Source organism: Pempheris klunzingeri, chromosome 17, assembly GCF_042242105.1.
Source record: "Pempheris klunzingeri isolate RE-2024b chromosome 17, fPemKlu1.hap1, whole genome shotgun sequence".
NCBI classification, from domain to species: domain Eukaryota; kingdom Metazoa; phylum Chordata; class Actinopteri; order Acropomatiformes; family Pempheridae; genus Pempheris; species Pempheris klunzingeri.
In genome coordinates, this window is record NC_092028.1 from 9385313 (window position 1) to 9395184 (window position 9872).

Genomic DNA, 9872 nt, shown 5'->3' on the forward strand with positions numbered 1-9872 from the left:
CCAACAATAACGAGGAGGGCTATTTGACGGAGATCAGCCACCTGGAGGACTGGTGCAGAGACAACAGCCTCCTCCTGAACGTCAGCAAGACCAAGGAGCTGATTGTGGACTACAGCAGGAAGCAGCAGAGGAGCTATCAACCACTCAGGATCAGTGGGACCAAGGTGGAGAGAGTGGACAGCTTCAAATACCTGTTGTGTATGTGACAAATAAAGAATCTTGAATCTTGAATCTTGTCCTTCTGTCTGTTTATTCTACAGAAGTTGAAACAGTCCCGTGCCTCATCTGAACAACCTCAACAGCCCTGTGGTCAGCCCTCATCAATGTAACCCAGCTGTGCTCCCACCACTCCATCTCTGTAGCTGCAAACAATGCCACCAGTTCTCCAGAAAAGTGGCCAGACTGCTGCTGGGGAATTTAGGACTTAATTCTGCTTAAATCTGCAGGCCTTCTCGCCTGGGAGAAGACACGCACACTGCACATTTCATTCTGGTAAAATGCCAGTATTATTTCATGATAAGCATCCACAATGAATATACAAACTTGAAGAAAAGATCTGGAGCCTCTAAGTCTCCGGTCATTACTACTCAGGCATATCTTTATATTCATCTGAAATTCCTCCTCTAGTCAGAGGTATTTCACCATCACCTCAAGTCAAAACAGTAGAAGGTCTCTGTTGTAAAATGATGTGCTAATATACACAATACGACTCTTTCTTCATACACACACTGCAGCTGTGTGTCGACCTTTTGACTGGCAGTGCAGTGAGGCAAGGACTGGAACGTGTGCATATATTCATGACACATACCAGCGTCTTTTAATAAAAACTGTTATTCTGATAATGCATTTTAAAAGATCTGAGATTGAATTGTGTGTTGAGTGTGTATGTCTAGGCTTGCTGAAAGAGCCAGACAGCAAGCTGTTTCAGACAGGTGCAGATGCAGCAGTATTAGCTGGGGTTAATGCTTCCTTGTCAGCCTGCTGGCTATAAAACCTGGAGACTGGCTTAGATTAACACCTGAGCTGGCTAAATGGGAGAACTCAGTGTTCATAAATGGAAAGGAGCCCGAGAGAGGAGATGATACAAAGAGAATGATCTGCTGAGAGGACATGCCACTAGGATTAGGGGGCAGGAAGTAAGTGTAACCATTTTATATGCACACACCCAAAACATTGTTTCTTCTCTTTGGCAGTGAAACAAAAAGCAGTCACAAGCATATGCATTTCATGCATATGTTTTGTTTCACCACAGAAAAGATTCTAAATTAGATACAGTAAACATACCTTTGTATATTTTTAGTCTTTATGCAAATGCAAAATCAACTTGAACAAAGAAAACGATTTTCAGTATTTGCTCCTGTGTCTTCACTTCACATAGATGCTGTTTACTTGTGTAGCCATGTTGATTGCATATTTTTATTTGCACCAAAGGGACACACCATAAAACAGGAAACCACATACCAAAACAGCTGTAAATAAGTCTTACGAGTGTCTTTGTGTTGTGTACTGCACTGGACGAGAACATACATCAATTCAAGAATAATCCCAACTTTTTCTGAAAACCACCCTGAGCACCACCTTGTCCAGGGTTGTGTTTTGGACTCTGAATGCCTCACTTCATTACACAGGAATCTGCCAGCTGAATGGCACCACCCTGGACCCAGTAAAAACACCCAGAGTTTTACAGAAACATTGGTCTTTGCAGGAAAAACGTTTGTTCCTGAGGGTCATTGTGTCTATTCAAAAGCCAATGCCCTGAGTTTTGCATTTTTCACTTGCCCATGTAATGCTGTTTCTCTAAAAAGACTCTTTTTTGTGACATCCCGTCCTTGGTCACAGTTTCAGATAATCCACAGCAGCAGCAGAGCACAGCAGCCTGGTCAGATATGGTTGGCTGCAGTTTATTTGGTACACCATTCTCTACATTTCTGTAAAAAGAAAAAAACAGCCACAAAAAATTCCAGGATTCATTTGTTGAAAACCTCATAATTACCATGCTTTTAGTCCGGACATTTTTGTATAATTATGCATGTCATGCTGCTGCTTTTTATATACAATCAATTGTTCACTGTCTTGGGGAAAGTGCATTTTGATAAAGTAGGTGCTAGTCTTGATAATGAATTCAGATGTTAGACTGTTAATTCCCCTCGTTGGAAAGTCTCTGGACATTCTCTATCTTTATAGGCGCAGCTGGAGTTGTGTAACAATTTCAATACTCATGTGTCTCAGAAAGATCTAGCTCTTTCATTTGGATGGGGATATTTATGTAAAGCATGGCTGGATACATTAAGCAAGGCTTTCAAATAATCCTCCCACTTCCCCTGCCTACACAGTGTTACAAAGGCTCACCCTGATCACCCCTCAACTGACCAGATGCAGTGAAAGTATATCCATCTTTCCCAAAGGGGACTGTGGTTATGGGGTCTTGGGAGAGGAGAGAAGTTAGGGTTTTATGGAGTTTTTCACTTACACTGAACAAAAATATAAACGCAACACTTTTGTTTTTGCTGCCATTTTTCATGAGCTGAACTCAAAGATCTAAAACATTTTCTATATACAAAAAAAAAAACCCATTTCTTTCAAATATTGTTCACAAATCTGTCTAAATCTGTGTTAGTGAGCCCTTCTCCTTTGCCGAGATAATCCATCCCACCTCACAGGGTTGGCATATCAAGATGCTGATTAGACAGCATGATTATTGCACAGGTGTGCCTTAGGCTGGCCACAATAAAAGGCCACTCTGAAATGTTCAGTTTTATCACACAGTACAATGCCACAGAGGGAGTTTTGAGTTTTGATGGAGCGTGCAATTGGCATACTGACTGCAGGAATGTCCACCAGAGCTGTTGCCTGTGAATTGAATGTTCATTTCTCTACCATAAGCCGCCTTCAAAGGCGTAGATAAACCTAAGATGGTTAATTGTTTCATCAAAGAGAGCTTCCAGCTGTCTGTTTGGCACATTATCTGACGGCAAATCATGTGTTTCCTCCCCTCCTGCCAGTCATGCCTCCAATAGCCACACTTTCTCCCTCACCCCCTTCACCCCCCCGTTAGGAAGGTTCGTAAGGCCTTAAGCGACCTAGACCCTAGAAAATCAGCAGGCCCATGGTGTTGAATAACTACAGAACTATTTCCAAGCTCTTTACTTTATGTAAGTTCTATATGTGCAGTTCAGTAGTCTTTCCTCCAGCTTTCTAAATGTCTGCAATTTATGTACAGTAAATGATGTAGGTCAAAAATATTTGTGCAACTCTTTATGCCGATGACACAATTGTATATTACACAATTGCAAGACTGTTGCCCTGGCATTTTAGCATCTGCAGTGTGCATTTGACATGTATTCAGTCATACCTGTTCCACCACAGGCTGTTGTTAGCTGTTCTTCCCAGCTCATGTCTGTACAAGGTATCCCTATTGAAACAGTGACCACCTACAAATATTTGGGCATCACAATTGATGAAACCCTTTCTTTTAAGTTTCATATCGATACTCTTTTAGGAAATTGAAATGTAGCCTCTTTTTTGGGAAAAAAACATGTTTTTCTTTTAATGGTGGAAATGGCTTGTCCCTGTGTCGCAATGGGATTACCTGTCTAAATACAGGTAAAATAAAAATGAAAAAAACCTTGGTTAATAACAATATTAAATATTCTCCCCAGCATTATTAATATATTATATAAGGGTACTGAGGGACATTAGCAGTAATGCACCACCCCATATTCAACACTTGGAAAATATAACTTAGCTCAGTCAACTCATTGTCTCATTGTCCATGTTACATACCCCACATATGTGTGTGTGTGCTGGTGTCTTGGTTCTCTCTCTCTCTCCCCACAGGTTCCTCCTCTGCAGGAGAGGTGCAACAGGTGTCTCTAATCCAGTTGATCAGCAGGGGTGTATATGATGCAGGGGAGTGCCACATCCTCTCTCTCCCCCTCCTTCAGCCAGCCAACACCAGTGTGAACGGACGTGTGCTTGTTGTTTGATCAGTGTGATCTTAGTGTTGTCTTTGTGACGCAGTAGCTTCCCAGTGGCAGTGGAGCCTGCAGTGATTTTGTTGTTTTTTGTTTTCCACAGTTTATTTGTGGCATTCAGCTTTTGAGCTCGCTTTAAGTTGTGTAATTCTTTTTCTCCTTTTGAATAAATATTTGCTTTCTACCCATCAATTTGTTTTTCCGGCCGTTATTCCCTGTGGGTTCTTTTTTCATTATTACCTCCCCTCATCCTCTAAACATCTTTTGGGTCGTAACAGCCCATCATATAACCAACACAATACCTGGGTCACACAACCACGATGTCGCTATTTATGTGTGTATGTATCACCTATACGAAAAAAAGGACTACAATAAAATATGAATTGATGAATTTGGGTGAAAAAAATGAAAACCACAAAGTCCCGCCCCCCATCCCACTTGCTCTCCAAAAAAAGTCAAACTACCCTGCTTTTCAGTCGAAAAAATAGACTTCCTCCCAATTCCATTGCAATGTGATACTGCACGTACAAAAACCGCAGTGACAAGATGAGAAAATAATCCCAAAGAGTTCCTCTGAAATACATGACAGCTGCAAAACACAGCAGGTCATCCGGACTGCAGCTTGAGAGAAAACCCCTTTGAAGATGAGATGTCTTGCTCTGGCCCGTGTGGAGCTGATTTAAACACTTGGGATATTAGTGACTCCCTCGACAAGTGACCAGTTAACCGCAGCCTCGTTGTTAGTGTTTGTCCCAGGGACATGGAAACAGTAGCACGTACCATGCACACACATACAAACACACACACACACTGGGCGTGTGTTTGCATCAAACTATAAAAAATCCATTGCTTAAATCTCATACCATGCACTGTACTGACCAATGATACTGACTGTTTTGGTTGATTCTCTGATGCTGTGTCCTGCACCACGCCGCTGTGATGAGCAACAAATCTAAAAAAAAAAACAGCTGTGCATTGCCTGCTTAACAAATAACAGTAGACTGATGAAGCAGCTACCTGGTGAACATAATGGAGCATTTAGAGCCAGATATATGTCAGCAGTTGGTGGAGACCAAAAACAGAGGTAAAATGAATGAATTTGGACTCATCACGGACTTATATTCACCTTTTCTTGTTGTTAGCCAGAACAACCTTATAAAATAACATGTTGGTGTCTTGTTTACAGGTTCTTCTACTGTCAACAAGTTGTTTTTTGTACTTTTTCTTTGAAGCCAATATACATTATCATTATTCCGTTTAGTGTATTAATTTCTGTTCAGTCACTAATTGGTCAAAAGGGTATCATTTCAGGGAGGCTTTGTGATAGATTTGGTTTGTTTGTTTTTCAATTCCACCAGAAGATGCAAAGTGCCTCAGCTGACCTTTCTGTTAGACTCAGTCAGAGCAGAATTCAGACTCGACCATTATTCATTGCATGGTGATGCACTTAAAATATAGATATTGGCACAATCGGTCTATTGTCAAAGCATTTCAGCACACCAAACACGTTCATATGACCTCTGTTCTGCTTCCTGTCCATCATGTATGCCTGGCTATGCCTATATAATCTCCTCTGCTTGGGTGATCAGGAGTCACTGAGCTGTTCACATTATCATTCCTGTCTTTCACCAAGCGTGCGTAATGAATGGGTGCTTCCTTGACTCACCGAAGTGTGAAAAAGCCGCGGCACAAGAGCAGAGGCCATTTATTGTTAAATTACTGTGTGAATCAAATGCAGACTTTATTAGTGAATATGAACGTGGAAAAAGAGGTTCTATCTAGTGTGTGTGAGACAGCATCACCCTGAAAAGGTCAACCGCAGACAGAGAGAAGTTGCCATCACAAAGGATCTCAACTCCATTTAATGCACAAGTCTATCCAATTTCAGCCGGAGCTCTCTGCAGCTACAGAGATAAGACGTAATATTGGTTTTAAGAGGCTGGTGATATGAAGTATGTGATTATGTAATGATAAATCTGTAGGCCTTGTGATGTCATGATAACATCCAGTCGATGGGTTGGCTGTAATGGCTCCTTAATGTTTACTGATTGCAGCTCAGTGCTTTAAAAATATCATTCAACATCATTCATTTTTTATCACCTTTACATGTATTTCAAAGTTACAACATTACGAAATACAAGCTCAGTTATTGGAAAGTGAATTCATCAGGATCTTCACTCTTTTACATACCCCTGTTCCTTCAGAGTAGGGAAATCACAGTCTTCCCACAGCTTCTTTTCCCATTTGAAAACACAGACTCAAATGCGGTGAGTCTGAACTATTTTAAACTTCACTGCTGGTCTCCTATCCTCAGACTTCGCTCTAGGCAATGTCATTAATCTTGTTCCTACTGGTCCTTGCCTGTAACTGTCTTCACATTGTATTGAATTGTAGTGCTGGATGGTGTTTCACTTATTGCAGTGTCTCCTCCAATTTTTATTTCCCAGAGTTTTTGTTATAATCAATCAATTCATAGGACAACATTGACTTGATTGGGCTACTTATGTGTACCAGGCTGTTTTTGTCCAGCATATGTATCACGTCTTTGTTCTTTTATTATTTCAATTATGTATCTGGATCACAGTGTGGACACAGTAAATTAAATTAATTTTACAATTCATTAAAGTTGAAGTAGAATTTATTATTTATTATTTTCTCCATTTTCTTGCTAAAAACAAGCTGGTTTTTAGAACTGACCTTGATGAGAGCCTGGAGAGTGAACCGAAACAGTCGTGGTCCATTAACCACAACAATGATTTTGACAGACGCCATTGATGGTCCACTGATGAGAGCAGCTTTTAAGTTTCCTGAGTGACACCCCATAATCAAGTTAAACTGATTGAAAAATAGACATTTTGACTGAATGGAAAAAGGTAATTTTTAGCTGCTGTCAAAACAATGTTGATTTCTCCTGCTTGGAAATCTTTTTGCTGCATAAGAAAAAAATCCATATTATGTGAAAAGGGTAAACAAATTACAAAACAACAAGCAATGTAAAGAATATTAACTTATACTGTACATCTCCACTTCTCTTTCTCTGATTATGCTGGAAAATCTTATCTGACTTACCAGAACCACTGAAAAAAAGACCTTAAGGAAATCATGGAAAGACTTTCACTCAAAAGTAAAGTCCAAATTGTCTGGCTTGTGCAATTATATTTTTTTCTCTGCCTGTCTTTCCACAGAGGAGTTGAGTCACTTGTCAACACAACATAATTTGCAAAGCATGGTAGCAGCGCTGACCAGAAAGAGCTGCTAGTGGAAAGTTTAGTGATCAGGTTTCTGTGTTAACTTGTGTCAGACCTGTCAGGTTACAGGTATGGTCGTTTATTGCCTTTACAATGACAGGATTACAATAGAACTTATTTAGTTTTACTGCTTGTCTTCCTTCAACGCACAATAGAGAGTCCAGTATTCATTGGCGTCTGCTGATCTTTGTGATTAGTGCTAATTCACAAATACTTGCATGCTAACACACTGAACTAAGTACAGCTGTATAGAGCTGCTATCATGGCATCAGACTCTTAGTCTGGACCTTTTTGTTGCAATGCAGTTTCTCATATTGTGGTTGCTCTGGCTTCATGTCACTGTAAAATTGCATTCTAGTGTGAGCACCCACTTTGTGCAAACCTTTGCAGTTACAAAAACTGTACATAACTCCCTCACAAGTGAACTGTCAATGAACTGGACGACATTTTCTCAGTGCTTGGCTGCATGAAGCAGTTAGTTAAAGGTGCTTCTGTTGAAATCTGGGCTTGGACTCAACCTGGTCTTTCATGTTTGATGGGAACACACTTAGCTTGTCCTGTTCAGTAAACCTCGCCCGGTGAGGGGAGCACAGGAGCTCATAGGTACAGCTTGTTAAGTGGTAGAGCTTTTGCACAGAGCCACAGTGCTTGTCCTGCTTATCATCTGTTATTTAGCTTGTTTTGACTAAACATCAGAACTGCTGGGAAACTGAAAATAAATGCCTCCTCTTTGGCACACATCATTGCTCTTAATGGGCAGATTTATGACTCCTTTTATGGCAACGCATGCATGCTGTTTGTGTCATAAACTGAGTTCATACTTTTTTTCACAAGATTCATCATATGTTTTATACCTGAGTTTGTTAAACAACACTTTTTTGGTCTATTTAATGGATATTTCCAGTGTTTTTGCACAATTATAGGCCCATCACTGCAAATCACTTACACTTACTTACTGCCAACCATTTCCCAAATCATCTTTTGTTTGATATTATTTCAGTTTGCTGTAAAAGTTTAACTCATGGACTTCATATTCAACTTGATTTTCGTACCACAATTGCTGCCTGGACGTCAGCTGGAACACAATTCAAAAATGTGCAGCATGATTTGCACAACGGATAGCGATAACATAATATATAAAGGAAATCAAAATATACAAATACATTCCACTCAAAAAGTCAATATGCATTTATTCCACCTCATGTCCTCAGTTCCATCTGAACCACCTACATTTGATCTGGATGAACTGGACGGCTGTAAAGAAGACAACAGAAGAGCAAGAGAAAGGAATGAAGATGGCAGAGGAGCTGATTGATTGTTATTCTCGCAAAAAAAGATTACAGTACAGCACAATATACAGTGCAAAAAACGGTGACAGCAAAAGACCGCTCGTTCCTCCAAAGTAAGCCTCTCTGTCTGCGCTCGTACCATAAATCAAGATGATGAAGTGACTTCTGTGTAATTATCCAGTTTAGTTAGTCTATAAATTCCACATCATTATGTGTTTGCTACCCTTCCTTTACATGTGAAATAGCCCGTGAATTTCATGCACACCCCCTAGGCAGCAAAGTCTACAACCCAGTGCTTTTATTTCACATGGTGTTGGTGTCCTCACTGATATAATGTGTGATTCTACACAGTAGTTTTCACACTATCACAACTCTGTGAGCCATTATGCAGTATTCCCCCTGAGAGATGTATTTCCCCACAAAACAGGAACACACCTTTTTTGTCTGAATTTTCCAGTCACCAGCCAATCTGTCGTTGCATTTTGTAATACGTAATACATCAAAATTGATAACTGATTAAATGAATTACAATGTTGACCTGAAATGTATGACCAAAAAATTCACAATAACAAGTTTATTTTTACAATTTTGATTTAATCTTATATAATCATGACCTTGTGTTAAATGATTTAAATCTAATAACTACAGATTTTGACTTAATCTTGAATAAGTATGACCTAAAAACTCAAAACAATCATGTATTTGACCTCAAAAATGTGTTATTGTGGAGAGAGAGAGAGAACCAAGTGTTGGGCCTCGCCACATGGCAGAGCAAAAGCGGCCTACATGTACCTGGAAAAGCCTAACAAGGGAACAGACTTTAAACAAAGGGCAATAAAATAAACGGGCGCCAAAACTTGTCGGGTGTTGCCTCCAATAAACCCAGGTAGGGGGCGTGGCCAGGATCCAACACCAGGAGTTCTCTTTGGGGGAAAACGTCACTGAAAGTTTAGAACCGGTGAACACCGAAGACACACCACCTAATTATTATTCATGATTATAGTGGTTAGTGTGAGCGTGAATGGCTGTCTCTATGTCTCTATGTGTCCTATGATTTAACAGTGTATTTTGAACAATTATGGTCTTGAAATTCAAAAGCTGACCTTAGTATTTCAGAATTCTGACTTAAAATATTTCATTTTTATCAATAAGCTACAGGCTTTTCATCAGTCTGTCTATTTTCCAATTATAAATGTATTCTGTCTGTGATATATGCATGAACTGTTAGCATGCACTGTGAATCCTCTAGGAACAGCTCACATTTCGCCAGCAGTCTTTGCTGAAACAGCAAGAGGTGTGACAAGAAAACGGGAAGGTCAGTACTTAAATATAATCACACATCATTCAGGGGGATTTTACTG